Consider the following 6,000-nt stretch of genomic DNA (forward strand, 5'->3'; position numbering starts at 1 on the left):
GGGGCACACACACACACACACACACACACAGGCAGCATGTTTGGTCATCATCGTTACATGTTAGGAACTTTTGCTTTCTCACAAAGTGAATGTATTCAGTGGCGTGTTAATAAAGAAAAGAGCCTCCTCCATGGGGTAGTGTTTATGTCGCCTTGTGATCAAGAGACCCTGGGTTCGATACCCGGTGAAGGCACGTAGTGGCTCTATCTCACTTTAAACTGTAGGTCTAGTCCCGATTTGTCTATCTGTTCATCAACTGAACTTAAAAACTAAATCACAAATATGTTATGTGTTAATAAAAACTAGAGAAAATTTATAATTTTATGTAATAATATGAACTATAAACAGAATATATCTCAAAATAGAGCGTAAGTCAAAATGATGTTCCCGATTTCGTTCATTTCTTATACGAAAGGTAATGAGCTTTTCTTGCATATGAAATTTTTTATGGAATAATCTCAAAAAGTTTTTGCTTTCTATTGCAGACTCCCCGGACCCTGTGGCCGAGTGGTTAGCTCATCGTGCTGCAACGCTAGGGGTCCCCGGTGCGTATTTCACATGTGCACATTGAAATAGAGATTGGGGGCGTGGTTTGTAATGGAGAAGTTTCTGGTTGGCTGGTCTATTTTTTTCTTTATTGAGTACTTCTATGGCGTGCCTTACAATTGATTACAGGTTTGAACTTGTTGAATGATTTAAACCACTTATATTTTCCTTTCCCATCTATTAGCTACTTTTTATACATTGCTTTGATCTTTTCTACACCTTTCTGTTATAGTTCACTTTCACTAAATCGATACTTATCCTCCAGCGACTTTTTTATATTCCTTCACCTTGTGCTGCCATCTATTTTTCTGTTTTGAAACTCATCTCTTTTCATCTTGTGTTGTTTCCAGTATGTAATATCTTGTTTGTAACAACTTTTTACAAAACAAATAGCCACGCGCTTAAGGTTTTGGCGCAACTCAAGGATTTGAAAGATTTTTAAATTAAGAATTAAAAATTCTCCTTGTTTGCATCTGACGAAAAGCTGAAAATGACCCAATATATTAAATAATTGTATAAGAATTTTTCATGCAACATTTTAAGAATTATTGCCGCTTTTATTTCCAATAAGAAAGTCTATTCGCTTTGCGAGTATTGATTACTATCCGATTGCGTTGCATTTTTCCCACTAGATGGTTCTGCTTGTAGTCTGTGGTTTACAGAAAGTGTTCTCACAAGTCAATTAAATAAATGCCAGTGTCCTATCCTATATCATTGAGGCAGTCTGCTAGCCAATAGGGAGCATTCAAACACAAACCACGCCCCCAATCTCTATTTCAATGTGAAATACGCGTCCCGGGTTCGATTCCCGCTCGGGCTTGGATGTTTGTGTTCGTCCGAATAATGAGAAACAATGTGGATAAAGTGGAAATTGACATGTGTGAAAGTGAAAGTGAAAGTGTACGAATGTGTGAATGACGGGGGATACTGCCGAATAGGGGTATTCCTTTAAAAAAAAAAAATAAAGTGGTTAGCACATCGCTTCGACGCCAAGGGTCCCGGGTTCGAATCCCGCTCGGGTTTGGTTGTTTGTGAATGTCCATTCATCAATTTCATCCTCTCATCACTCATCCCATCTTCGCAAATTAGCCAAGAGGCACAAAACGCGAAGTAAAATAAACTAAATCAATCAATCAATCAATCTATTGCAGACTCGTAGTTGCGCTGTCGGCTACCAGGAGGCAGTTTAGTCACAGTCAGAAAACTGAAGGCCGGCCGGTCCCTTACAGGTGCAACCAGTTTCTTCAAATGTCGCGTACCAATTTCTAACTGACTTGCCAGATTGTGGTTCAACCCCAAATCTTGTTCGGAAATGTCGCTGAACAAGCACGACAGACTTATTGGTACGAAAATCGAGAACAGAACGCTTTCTGCTGTACAGTGGTAGCCATTTTCCTCACTGTGACTAAACTGCCTCCTGGTGACCGACAGCGCAACTACGAGTCTGCAATAGAAAGCAAAAAAAACTTTTTGAGATTATATTCCATAAAAGAATTACATATGCAAGAAAAGCTCATTACCTTTCGTATAAGAAATGAACGAAATCGTAAACATCATTTTGACTTACGCTGTATACAACATGAAATTCAGGTATAACGTCCCCAACACCCTAATTCAATGAAATTTCTAATTTTTCCTAGTGTGCAAAATGCGGTCCATATTTATAACTAAGGAGCGGAAGTTGAAATGTCATATTTTTTCTGACATCTCGGACACGATGCCCATTAAATATACACAATATTACACTTCGTCTAGAACCAAAAAAGGTAATTTTAAAGTGCATTTTTTTTGCCAATTTTCAGGTTTTAGGTAATTTTCCCCGATTTTCGGCATTTTCCAGTAATTTTTCGCAATATTCGGTGTATTGTTTCGTCATATTTTGTCATTTCTTTCATTTTGGTAATATTCTTGAGTCTTTTCACCAAGATGAACATAGCCCTATATACTATATCTCGCCGGATTGCAATTTACGAGCAAAAGAAATGTTGAACCGAACCGATGACAGTCCTGTTGTGTGGGGGGAAACCACCAGGTGTTCGTCTGAGGCAAACTCAGTGCATGTGGCATCATTTGGTGCCTTTTATTTTAAAGCAAGATTGCATTTTGTTTAATTCCCTTTTCATTTCAATTTTTAACCGGAAACTAATAAATTTAATGGTAATTTTCTACATCATTTTCCCCCCATTTTTTAAGGACATTCTATAGGTCATATACCTATATTTTTAAGGTCATCAACTTCTGCTCCCTAATTATAACTATGCTGTCCCTGCTGACAATATAACTGAGCTCCATTACAAAATACTAGTGACATGAAGGTCAAACACAACAAAACGTTTATTCAGTTACAAGTCGGAGTACATTTAGCTACAGGCTCATAAAACACTTTCACCACAACTCATTACCATGTTGCTAAATTAACTCATTTCTCGTCACGATAAGCCTTTCCCTCACAAGGCCACCCTTGTTTACGACTCATGTTCATGGAATGCGTAATGCACCTATGTTGGAGGTTGTGTTTTTTACGACTACCGTATGGCTAATGTCTACTTAATCGTGAAAAGGATGCCTGTACAAATTGGCATTTTCTACCACAACAGCAATTTGTAAAACACTACAAGCGAATGCTTTCTTTTGTTTTTCTCTTTTTTTACCTAGAGCAACTAAGAATTCTTGAACTCTGCCCTGCCAAGTGCATAAATTCAGTGACACTGGCGTACGGTGACATTATCCGTTGGGGAAGCAGATCCAGAAAAATTAAGAAAACCAAGAATTCATTGCTTCTACATGGTACGTTATACTGAAAACAATTAGCACTCTACCTGATACTGTTTCCATAACGTCTCTTAGGGGAAAGATGAATGTCCTGGCGAAGTTGTTCATTTTTTCGAATTCCAGTTGGTCTGTTGTCAAACGTATTTAATGCAACAGACGATCGCGGATGATTGAAACTATCTTCAAGATTTTCACACAAATCCACTTTGGCACCATGTAGTTCTTTCCGTAGTAAATAGTAAACAATGCCAACACTAAAGTTTATGAAGCAAACAAATAGAAATTCACCCGCCTGAAAAACCGTAACTTTTCACCTCGCAAAGAGCTTGAAAAGAGTGTGACCGCGGCCAGCGAGTTTTACCAACTCTATTTGGCGGATCTGTCCATGGACACCGAACGCCCTGAAACGTTTATCTTCACATAGAATATGTCATCCGCATGTCAGTAATCATATCTTTGTGTTTCTCCTGTGTTTCGAAACTTTATAGTTTATTTATAAATATAAATTTTAAACTAGCTTGCTACATCGCTGACAGTATACAGTACACTTGGACACTCAATTGTGCAGTTCGCAATACTGAGGACATCAACAGACTGAAGCGATGCCACTTTGGCTTTTTTTCCGCCCTTGCCGATTGGGAAAAATAATTTGCCTCCACACAACGTATCCTCCCATTGGATCCTTCAAGGTCGCCTGTTGATTTTTCGGGCCCTTGGTGGCATTAGGATGGCCAGGGTGATGTTACGCAGATGTTTTGTCAACACGCCGCGAGAGGGTGTTGATGGCCCATATCGGAAAAGGACGAACCTTGGAGGCTTGCAGGTTGAATCTGTTGAGACAACACGGAAGGAATAAAGAAAACCAAAAGTTATGCTGCTGGCCTTGCTGTACCGGACTGCACGCGCATGTGACATATGGACATATGGAGCAAGATATTTTTTTTGGGGCAGGCTCACACGAAGACAGCTTTTCTGTGGCCCCATGGATGCGAAGATTATATCTATGTCTTTCACGAGTAACGTAATCGCCTTGTTATCAACGGGTCTCGGGTACGATACCTGGTGAATGCACATAGTCATTCGGGTCCCTGTTTAAAATGTAGGACAAGTCCCAATTATTGTTTCTGTGCATAAAGTGCAAGGTCTATTTGTATCCCTTTTCTTCATTATCTTCTTTCATCTCTCTCTCTCACACATACTCTCTATCTATCTATCTCTTTCGCTCTCTCTTGCTCTCTTTGCCCCTTTCCCCTTCTCTGTGTAAACCATCAAAATGCTCATCTTCTTTTGAACGGGAGGTGGGAGTTAGAGGCGTCTCCTGAACGCATGCGGTGCATGCTGCGCATGCGTCAATTGTGGGAAAAAGGACAGCTTGCTCTGCGACGACATTCATGAGCATTTCTACATTCTAATTTCTTCATATAGGAGAAGTATTTATTTTACACGAGAGCGCTCAACTAAGATTATACTACATTTCTTGGATCTGTAGTGACGCATGGGTCAATTGTAGGAAAATAATTATTACTTTCTTTCACTTCAGATCCAAGAAATGTAAAGCCCGCATCACACGGAACTGGTTTCGAGTAGGTATGCCCTAGTTGGCGCTGGACTGACTACCAATTTGCTAGTTTTCGCCTCACACGATACTTATCAGTGTACTTGTCGATAGACTTTTGTTCCCATACGAGGGAAGTTATAATGGCGGCCGCGTGAGATGTAAACAATGTATCACTTCACATTTTTAAAAGTCGATAACTATTCAACCGAGAGGAATAACGTTTCGTATAAAACGTTATTAGGTAGAAAACAATGGCGCTGCTTAAATACATACTTTACAACGTTTACTGTACACGTATGGAAGAATATTTTTGTTGTTTCAAATGTAAACACCGTGAGATGTTGTAACTCAACGCGCCTTTCGTGCTGTATACGTTATACATTGCTGGAGTAACACTCGGAAACTACATACAAAAACACTCCTTTGCACACTCACAGATTATCTTCACATGGCGAAACTTTGCTCTGATTGGCTGTTCCACAGAATCCAGTCGATGAAAGCAAGTAGCAATTAGAACATGTCCTATTCCTCCAAACCAGTCAAGCAGTCAGCCAGGCGGCCATGATTGCTACCTAGAAAGTCAGTTCAGCGCCAACTAGGGCATTCCTACCAGAAATCCAGTTCCGTGTGATAGGGGCTTAATATAAGCTTAGTTGAGCGCTCTCATGTAAAATAAATACTTCTCCTATATGAAGAAATTAGAATGTAGAAATGCTTATGAATGTCGTCGCAGAGCAAGCTGTCCTTTTCTTGACAATTAACGCATGCGCAGCATGCACCGCATGCGTTCAGGAGACGCCTCTGGTGGGAGTTAATTTCGAACGGGTCAGGTCAATCCCCTTTAAATTAGCATAGTTCTTTTGAAGTTCTAATTTCTTTTGTCAGAAGGCCTCCCCGATGGCGCAGTGGTAGCGTCGTCGCCTTGTAACCAACGGATCCCGGGTTCGATACCCGGTGGAGGCACATAGTGGTTCGGATCCCACTTTAAACTGTAGGTCCAGTAGGAAACACCTCATGAAGTTACTTGGAATCATATGCCACAGATCCCCGAACGATTTCACGGTGAACCATATATTAACTGCAGAGTTTCAGTATTTTCCTCTCACAAGAACACGTGCGGGGCA

Source organism: Lepisma saccharinum, chromosome 29, assembly GCF_977018435.1.
Source record: "Lepisma saccharinum chromosome 29, izLepSacc3.1, whole genome shotgun sequence".
Taxonomy (NCBI): domain Eukaryota; kingdom Metazoa; phylum Arthropoda; class Insecta; order Zygentoma; family Lepismatidae; genus Lepisma; species Lepisma saccharinum.